Genomic DNA, 10,903 nt, shown 5'->3' with positions numbered 1-10,903 from the left:
GAACGGAACCTTGATTATGGCTACACTGCCCTACAAAAGTTCCGCCGCGCGAAATGTATCCAATTTCCTTTCATTTATATTGCATGTATTGCCTGTAGGCTTGATTTGCGACGCTACATTTATTTTGTACGTTTCATAGTTTAGGTTGGTATTTTGAAGTTAATAAGCAGGATATTAATCATACACACAAATCAAAATTATAAAATTTAAAAATAAAAATTCTAAGTGTTATAATAAAGATACGAGTACCTTTAAACGAAGAAAAATATAACCACCATTTTAATAAAGAAGCTTGATGAGGTAAATATATGTATAAAATGAAAAGAAATAAAATGAAATTTAAAAAACATCTACAAGGAACAATGGCCGTTTTCATGCAAATTGAAGTCTAACTTACAACAAGTTTGCTTCTTTAAAAAGAAGCATGCGAGAGGTCTTTTTGCTGCTGTAGAAGATTTGTTTAATTTGAAAATATTTGGAAAAAAAGACACAATGAATGGTTATAAATTACAATTATTTAACAAAATAGAATTTATTATACAAATTGAATATATAGTATCATAATGAAAGTTTGTTTTACACTTCATTTTTTTAATGTTTTGAAACATTATATGCCGGAGAAATTGACTATTTCTTGGCGCATTAGGGATACTTTTTCTACAAAGGGAACTTAATTAAAATAAATGATATGTATTTTAAAAGTAGTATCAAATTTTCTTGTAAAATTCAATAAGAAAATTTTCGCTTAATGTTTTGGCAAGTATATGGAAACATTTCCTCTACATTTTCGAAAACGGGCATAAAGTATGTTAATCAGACAATTTTAAGTCCAGGATTTACATAAAATATGTTTTATATCATTTGATTGGAATAAACAGAATATAAAGCTGCATGCCTCCAACCACTATTTTTAAGAAAATCAAACTTGTGTCAAATTTGTGCCATTTGCGCCTAAAAATCCCCGTTGCGTTACTTAGTCATACCGGTTTAAAAGTTTAAGGAGCAGCAAAATTTCGGTACATGGTTCACTCGGTCATATAATAGTGTAGCTATAATGTTCACTGTTACTTTTTATTGTCACTGTTACTATTTATCGGAACATGAAATAGTAAAACGCTATTCAGAAAACAATACTGTAATCGATTTATACAGTTTAAAAGATTAGAACGAAATGAAACATCCACGTAGCGCATAGTAACGTAAATTATATTTTCCGATTTTTCTATGTACCGATTCGTTCACTTCGATGTTAATTTTTCGTTTAAATTAAGTCGTATTTTGAAACGGAGCATGCGCAAAACAAATTTTGTAGACTGCTCCTAATGATTTTTAGCTGTAAATGAGATTCGTTCACTACAATCAGATACGCAAAAATGAATGCCGCCAGCAATCAGTCTGAACACTGTGGAGAGGTCTGATGACCTCTCCAATTAGATACTGTTAAATTGTAAAATATGAATCCTTAAGTCACTGATCAATGCAAAATAGGTGAAATATATTTTTAAGGCCTGCAGTGACAAAACCATGCCATTGAACATATATAAGTCTCTTTTACGTAGGCACTGTGCCTTGGTAAATATAAATAATATGTCGTACTAAAAACAAATATGGTGACGGCCCACTGAATTTTCGTACTATATATCCTACAGTAAATCCATCACATCTAAGACTAAATTCTGAACACAGCATATCCCGTACAGGCATTTGATGGCTAAAACTTTCAACAACAATACTATCCAACTAAATTTAGCACAAAAAATAATACAAATAATACATTAGCCCTTGGACTTCGAGTGCAGCTTTTAATTTGTGTAAGCACTATAAAATAAACCAAATAACAACTAGGGTGTAGACTGGCGCATGGTACTTCCTGAAACCTTCCACCAAGAAATTAACTCCTGCAAAGATAATACAAAAAAACAACCTTTAAAGTACTCAGAAATGAAACTTCATGTACACATTTACAAAAAATATACTTAAAATATAATCAGTCTTACCAAGATTTAAAAGAACTACTTTCTAGACTACAACGGGCACGGTCTAATTCCGTACCAGGGTGATACCGTACGGTCTCATATCCAATCCTTGTGCTAACAAAGTTAAGATGCCGGGCTAAAAACTAGTATATATACGGTGCCGTACTAAAACAAAAACGTTTCCATGCTCAGATCTGTTGATTTCGTCGGTGCGTGGTAAAACCAGATACGGTGCCAGTGATTGCGTCGTGCTAAATATAAGCGAAATATTGATGCTAAATATATAGATATATATATTATAATGCAATATTTATGGCGAGTAGTGTAAAGTAGTGCATTACAAAATATAATTTTGCACCTACACAAGGCGGATTACGTTATGTTAACAGTATATAAGTACGTTAACATACTAAATAAGCCTAATCACGAGAACCACTTTACTTCAAACACTTACCACTGTGATCTTTAGGTTTCTATTTGCTTGTTTTATTGATATAACAAACATACGGTCTAACTTGACCGGTGACTTACTTTATTAAAAGATCGTAGATCAAGATCCGAGTCGATTATCTTCTTTTCAATTAAATCTGGGCCTTTAAAGTAGAAAGTTCTATTCGAAATACCCGGAACGAAAATCTCAAATAGTCACACATTGATATACAATTTTACAGACACATAATTTGCAATATTAAATTTCAATATCACGCGCGTTAAAGGAACGTATATTTATCGGGAATGTTGAAAAGATCTTTATTGAAATGTAGGTACAGTTGTAATTATAGACAGAAAAAAATCTTGAATGTCTCACAATATGTAAGTGTCGTATAATGAATTATGAAGACGTTCCGATATTATAATGTTAGACACTCCACGAGAAAGAAATTTTCAAAAAGATTGATTTAAATAAGGGATAAAAAAATGTACAATGATTATATATACCGGCATATTGAAATCTTCACATTTGAAAGTAAACGTTGGTGAATTTAATCTGTTTTGACTGATATTTCTCTGTGATAATAAAGCGGTTAGAAAAGGTTTTGTGATTTTGTTTCTAACAAAGATTATCCGACTTTCGTCTTTAACGTGTTACAGGTACCTTTAACTCATCTTGTTTCCTGAGAGGTTCGTAACGACGGAGGAACTATTCCTCCTAAATTAATCAAACCAACCCTATATATTTACTTCAATAAAAATGCTAAGCAAGTTATTCTAATCTTTTATACACCAATAAAACTCATATAAAAATACCATTCATATAGCCCTACAATCAACATAAAGGTGAGTATTAAAAATTGAAAGCATTTACTTTCATCAAATCCCCTCTATCTTTTAAAAAAATATTGCGATACGGGCGGTATAAATGTATTTCGAATGTAAAAGGTATAGTTTCTTAAGTAGGTCAGAAGTTTTAAATATTTTCAAATTATCTTCGTGTTCTGCGACTGAACATTTTGCCCATTCAATAACTTTTTTTATTTCAGAATACAATTTCTGTTACGGTTTTAGCTTTTTCATTAGTCAGTTGGTATTAAAGTCACTCCGACATTGTAACACCTTTACCCTGCTTGCGGCAAGAGATTCAACACATGCGACCGCAATCGGAACATCTTCGGCTATTATCTATAATAACATTATCCGAAAATTGACGGAAAGGGCCGAAAAGTTGCGATTGATGCGACCGGTGGAGACACAGAACATGTGATACATTGTCTGCACTTATCCTTATTGTATCATAGATATTGTGAATGTTTAGCGTTCAGTTAACGCTAGTTATGTTTATATTTAAATGAGATTATTCTGATATACATTTATTTATATGTTTAATCATTTTTTTCTGCAGCAATATATGTTCATTCTCCAATATACTGTAAATCTTTGATTTATATCATGTGTTACGCTATTTATTATATTTTGATATGTATAGTGTTACAAGATACTGTATTGTATACGTTATGAAATAAAATTTCTGGTCTGTTCATATTCAATGCAAATCGAGCCATGATATTTTTATTTTCATACAATGTATCAGTTCACAAACAGTGATAATATGATGTATACGAAGAAGAAATCACATTGTTTGATACAGGTAGAAAAATTGTACAAAGCAAACATTTAAGCCGTGTCACGACAAAACCAACATAGTGGGTTTGCGACCAGCATTGATCCAGACCAGCCTGCGCATCCGCGCAGTCTGATCAGGATCAATGCTGTTCGCCTACCAACTCTATTACAAGTAGAGAAACTGATAGCGAACAGCATGGATCCTGATCAGACTGCGCGGATGCGCAGGCTGGTCTGGATCCATGCTGGTCGCAAACGCACTATGTTGGTTTTGTCGTGACGCGGCTCATTTAATTTAATTGAGTCAGTACATTCTAGTTTGTACGGGAGCGTCCTGGTGCCAATTTAACATGCTCTATAAAAAAAGATAACTCCTACGTAGGACTTTGTAACTCCTACATAGGACTTTGTAACTCCTACGTTGGAGATATAAAAACCTGATTAGGAGTTTTGATGTCCTTCGTAGGACTTACAAACTCCTACGTAGGACTTTATATCTCCTACGTAGGAGTTAAAAAAACCTAATTAGGAGTTTATAACTCCTACGTAGGACTTTATAACTCCTACGTAGGACTTTATAAGTCCTACGTAGGACTTTGTAACTCCTACGTTGGAGATATAAAAACCTGATTAGGAGTTTTGATGTCCTTCGTAGGACTTACAAACTCCTACGTAGGACTTTATATCTCCTACGTAGGAGTTAAAAAAACCTAATTAGGAGTTTATAACTCCTACGTAGGACTTTATAACTCCTACGTAGGACTTTATAAGTCCTACGTAGGACTTTGTAACTCCTACGTAGGAGATATAAAACCCTGATTAGGAGTTTTGATGTCCTATATGTAGGACTTACAAACTCCTACGTAGGACTTTATATCTCCTACGTAGGAGTTAAAAAAGCCTAATTAGGAGTTTATAACTCCTATGTAGGACTTTATAACTCCTACGTAGGACTTTATAACTCCTACGTAGGAGATAAAAACATAATTAGGAGTTTTAAAGTCCTACGTAGGAGTTTAAAAGTCCTACGTAGGAGTTTATAACTCCTACGTAGGACTTTATATGTGTTCCTCTACGTAGGAGTTATCTTTTTTTATAAAACATGTTATATTGGCACCAGGACGCTTCCGTAAGTTTGGTTTAATTCATACTGAATGATGAACAAGTTCATTGCGTAGAATGTGTTGCAGTGCTGCAGCTTAACCGGTGGTGGAAGATATGAGCACATGACCAGAACCAACGCCTTTCCGTTCACTAACTGGAAAATTCACTCACATGAAAGAATCTTATGTCCCTAGAGGGATAAATGCCTGATTATACAAATTCTGAACCTCGAAGAGAGGGCTGCTTTTCTGTTTTATGTGCATTTTTGTTTGTTTGTTGTTTTTTTTTGTTTGTTTGTTGTTTATTTGTTTGTTTGTTTCTTCTTTCTTTCCTTCTTTCTTTCTTTCTTTCTTTCTTTCTTTCTTTCTTTCTTTCTTTCTTTCTCCAAAAGCTTTGTTAAAACGCAATGTTAGCAGAAATGCCGAGAACTTAATAACAATATCAATATTGGGAAAAATATAAATGGCCTACCAGAACAACCTCGGACAGAAATGACCAATCGGTTGTCTGTGATACCTCTCGATCGTTAATCCATGTTTGTTTACATTTTATCGACTAATTATAACATGTTTATGTCATTTTCTAAGGTTGTACTTTTGTAGTGTAACGATCCTACATTAATATTGAATATTATTAAACAAATATGTAAATTGTACTTAAATAAACATTTCTTACTTAGGCAAATGTATATATATGTTTGAAGAAAATCAGAAATTCTATTATTATAGCTCTCAATTAACCTTGTGGTCAATAAATTATCGCTCAGACTTATAACAACTTAATTTGCAGGTAAGTTCTATGTTAGGTATATACTGTGGTCATTTAATTTCCAGAATGTTTCTTTGATAACCGACACAAATAATTGACCTTTGTTATCATTTTTTTTATTCTGTTTTTGATTGAATTTATACGCAGATTGATAAATGATCGGATGACACTAGATTGGATATAGTTATTAATTTTGCTTAAATGATGTATTATGAACAAGTCTGATATATCCTGTAAAAACCTAGCATTTCTACTTGATCTTCCCTGCTGTAACTTGTTACAATATACCATCAATATGGAGCCAGTCCGACCTATTGAAGTCCATTAAACTTTAACGGATTGTTCTAAAAGGAAAGCTCGAAAAATCTTTTAAACAAATAAGGCAGATTTGGATTAAACGAAGTCAGTTAGTTACCACTGTGTATATCCATGAATAATGACATATCTTCCGGTCGTCGCAAGAAAGAAAAGGTTATAGTTCCCTCTTAGGTTAACACAACATAGAGCATTCTTTTATAATAATTAGAATTAATTACAATCAATAATGGTGACATAGTATGATGAAATAAATAATTTGAGAATGACAAACATAGCCATATATACACTATAACAGTTTTGCAATATGTAAATAATTCTTTACGAACATATATTAGTAAATAAAAGCATCATCCATATCTACACATACAATATGTAAACACAACTTAACAAAGCAAAATTTACAAGTATATGGCTATTCTATACAGAATTACAGGAGACTAAGACTACACACATATGAGCTGTGTCACGACAAAACCAACATAGTGGGTTTGCGACCAGCATGGATCCAGACCAACCTGCACATCCGCGCAGTCTGATCAGGATCCATGCTGTTCGCTTTCTGGTCAGTTTCTCTACTTGTAATAGAGTTGGTAAGCGAACAGCATGGATCCTGATCAGACTGCGCGGATGCGCAGGCTGGTCTGGATCCATGCTGGTCGCAAACGCACTATGTTGCTTTTGTCATGACACGGCTCATATAATAAAACATATTACATCGGCAATTTGTACATAGTTTAGCTTAGGAGCAGGAGGTAATCATTTTGTAAGACTTATATAAAAACAGTAAAGAAACTGAAACAAAAATGCACTACTGTACATTTGTTACATAAAATCTGTACTATAAAATAATTAAAATCAGCTGTAAAGCTTTCTGTCCTTCCGCCAATTTATTATACAATGTATACAGAAATGGACACAAAAATCAAAGGAAGTGTTATAGATACATATATGTTATATAGACCTGTAGTAAAACAATAAAACAACAATTTGGACATAAAGTTTATTTGATGCCATGTGGACAAAAAATACAATTAGTAATCATATTTACAATAATAGAAAATAAAGGGAAGTAAGGCAAAATGATATTGGCTCTTTGTTGTTCTTACAGTTATCTCCCGTATAACGGATAATGAATTAATGGCTAAATGTGACGGCCTTCTATAAATACACACCATCAAACAGTCATCAGAGGATTTTTTTCTATTAAAAATCAGGAAATGTATTTTATTCAAGTCACTTTTGTCGATGTTAACAATTAACCGCTTTAAGTGTTTACTTCTGAAATAGAGAGGGCGTTTGAAAATAAACCTATTTTTTCTTAGTGTATTCATCGAAATCTATCCCGTTTCTTATCTTAAGTTTTTATGTAAAAAAAAACAACCTATATTTCCAAAAGAAAAACAAATAAACGCCCTTGTGTACGTTTTTTTTATATTAATAAATTTAAAATGAACAGATTTGAATAGTAGGTTAAATTTAAAACTTTAAGGAAAGTTTTATAGGTCACACATACCGCTGTGTTATCTTTACATTTGTCAACAGTTAACATTTTTTTAACATAGTAGGCTTTATTTTAAGAAGATCTCTACAATTCTGACAGCATACAGATGATAAAAGACAAGTAGGTTTTAAAGTTATACTGATTTTTTCTGTATTACTATTTTGAACAGTTACTGTCTTATCTAGGCGAAATATTCTTTCAATGTACATTCAAATGAACCCACGAACACCCCCCACCCCCCAAAAAAAACAACAACAAAAAAACAAAAAAAAACACACACACATCCAAGAAAAACAAAACAAAACAAAATAAAACAAAACAAAACAAAAATAAATAAATAAACAAAACAAAACAAAACAAAACAAAACAAAAATAAATAAATAAATAAACAAAACAAAACAAAAATAAATAAATAAATAAATAAATAAATAAATAAATAAATAAATAAATAAATTAAATAAATAAAATAAATAAATAAATAAATAAAATTAAATAAATAAAATGAAATTAAATAAATAAAATGAAATTAAATAAATAAATAAATAAATAAATAAATAAATTTTAAACAACAGGATTTCATCTTCAACTGATGAAGCTTATAACGCGGAACATTTATTGATATTTAAAATTGTGTTGGCTTTTGGTTTATTTGTCCTTTTCTCAATCACGATTTTAACCTAATGAATTCATGACGTCAGTCTCATGAATATTCATGATATCAGCGAGTGTTCATATCTTCTCCATTGCATGTGATAATTTATGGTGGCTGATTTGGTACACTACAAAAGTATTGAGGCTATTCGTTGCCAAAAATCCAGCCTTGTTGATTTGAGTTGAACAGTTTGTTAACGAAAAAAATACATTTCTTTGTATGTAAACTCCAATGTTACATTCTTGGATTTAACATTGTAAACATGCATTTCAACAAAATACATTTTGTTAAATGACAAAACATTAACTGTTTTGCTGATAGTAGCAATACCAAGTGTTGGAATACTCATTGTTAGTGTATATGCCAACAAAACAGAAGTTACATTCTTAGCTTTACATTGTCGAACCATCATGATTCGGATCAGCATAATCCAGCTTTACACGTTTTTCAATAGGAGACAAGTAATATGGTTTCCTGCGGGGAACATTTTTAATGATATAAAGATATTTCATTTAACTATTTTCAACATTGCTTGGGGGGGGGATAGATAAACGTTTGTATCAGGAATATAGTTGACAATAATCGATCAATATAGAGGAAGTTCTTTGGAAACTGGTGACCGTTATAGACCGGAGAAGGCCGAACATACAACAGTTATTTCTTTTTAAGAAAATGATTAAAGATGCCTACCTTATTATAAATTCCGAGCAAAAAAAAAATTAAACACACAAGTTTACGCAGAAAATATCTCTATTTATTATGGCAGATGCCACTACGAGTATTTTAATTTTGTAGATTTTCAGTATAAACAAAAAATTTAATGTTTGTAAAATTTGAATAGATATTAAAGTAACATTGAAATTTTCAAACAAATCATTCAAGTTTTTCCACCTTAAACGGTAAAATTGTTATATAAGATTAGAAATACAACGTAATAGTTTTTTGTTCTTAATTAGGTGTAATTCGGACTATGACCCTAGAGGTAAATCCGTAACGTACCGGTACACGGTATTTAGCTAGGTTTTCGAAAAGGTCAATTAACCAATCATGTACGGTTTATGGATCACATGCTCCTCCATGTACCGAAAACAGGTCACGTGCTCCTCCATGCCTCAAAAGTTAAACGCGTACCAATACCCTGCGGTCTCCAGACCGCAGGGGCCTGGGTATTGCGGTCTCCAGACCGCAGGGAATAAACAAAGCTCCGCCCATTTTCCCTCCCACTACATAATCGTAAATAAACGTATTTATCCACTCACCTTCGGTATTTACCGTCGGCGACAAGAAGCTGCGTAGTTTCCGTTTACCAAACCTTTTAGGTGTTTAGTTATTCACCAAACTAATCACATTCACTTGCATGATTGCCATTCTATGCCTTTATACAATCAACATCAGCGGACTTAAAAGGATTATAGGCATACGTTGTAGATACCATATTTCCTAGAAAAAAAAAAACACTAAAAAATAATAATAATAAAAACCTCACCAGGCTACTAACTGCCTGAGGTTAAATATTTTTCAAGGAAGTAAAAGCTATTGATAAGACTACTAGTATATTCAATGATAAATAAATTTTACTGAGGGGATTCCAATTTGCATAGGAATGAGTAACATTGGCAGTTAAGCTGCTACCTTACCACTTTCAAATTTTCAATTCAACATCTGATAGAGATTTTGATACGACTAATTACTAATACACTGTTGTCTTTCCTTGTAGTAGCATTTACTATCACATTAGTAACCCTAATTCTAGCGTATGACTTGACAAGAAAAAACTTTAAACGATAGTAAAATTAGAACAAAAGTTGTATGTACCCTTTCGTACATTAATTTTTATTTTTACCATACTGTATAGATATAAATTCCCATATTTACCATTTCGTTTTTTAATAATAATATTTAAAGTCCAAAGGTATGTATGTTGATTAGCTGATTATCAATTTATGTATACCTTGTTTATTATATCTCTTAGAAAGCCATCGCTTACCAAACTTAATAAATATTCTGTGTAGTATTTCATGTAAAAATAGTTCTCTGCTTTTGATCAGATAGACAGCATGTCTAGGTAAGAGCTATTGACAGCATGTACTCGCAGATTTAAGAGTTGCTATTGATTCAGTAAAATGCATGAAAAGACCTTAACCTACGTCAGCTTACATATATTGAATAATAAAAGGCTAAAAACACATCCTATGACTCAAAATACCTCCCAATGGAGGTAAACAGAGATGCTAGGATACATTGAATATTTATTTCAACATTAAAATGGGACAAATTCACAAGCTTTTGATTATACAATGGAATGATCGATAGTAAACTTTGAATTGTTTCATGGTTATACACTTGGTCAAAAATATGTTTTTTTCTACAATCCACATAGTCCTTTAAAGAAAGAAGGCACGGGCTTACTGATCAGTTCTCTTTGTTCGTGCTGCCATTAAAGTGACTTCCATGTATCGCATTTTAGTACTATTTGCTGAATGTAAAAGATATGCATTTGAGTATTACCGTGTAACGTTTGAA

Source organism: Ruditapes philippinarum, unplaced genomic scaffold, assembly GCF_026571515.1.
Source record: "Ruditapes philippinarum isolate M1 unplaced genomic scaffold, ASM2657151v2 ctg3615_1_1_1_1, whole genome shotgun sequence".
NCBI classification, from domain to species: Eukaryota; Metazoa; Mollusca; class Bivalvia; order Venerida; family Veneridae; genus Ruditapes; species Ruditapes philippinarum.
Note: the sequence above shows the minus strand (reverse complement) of the source record.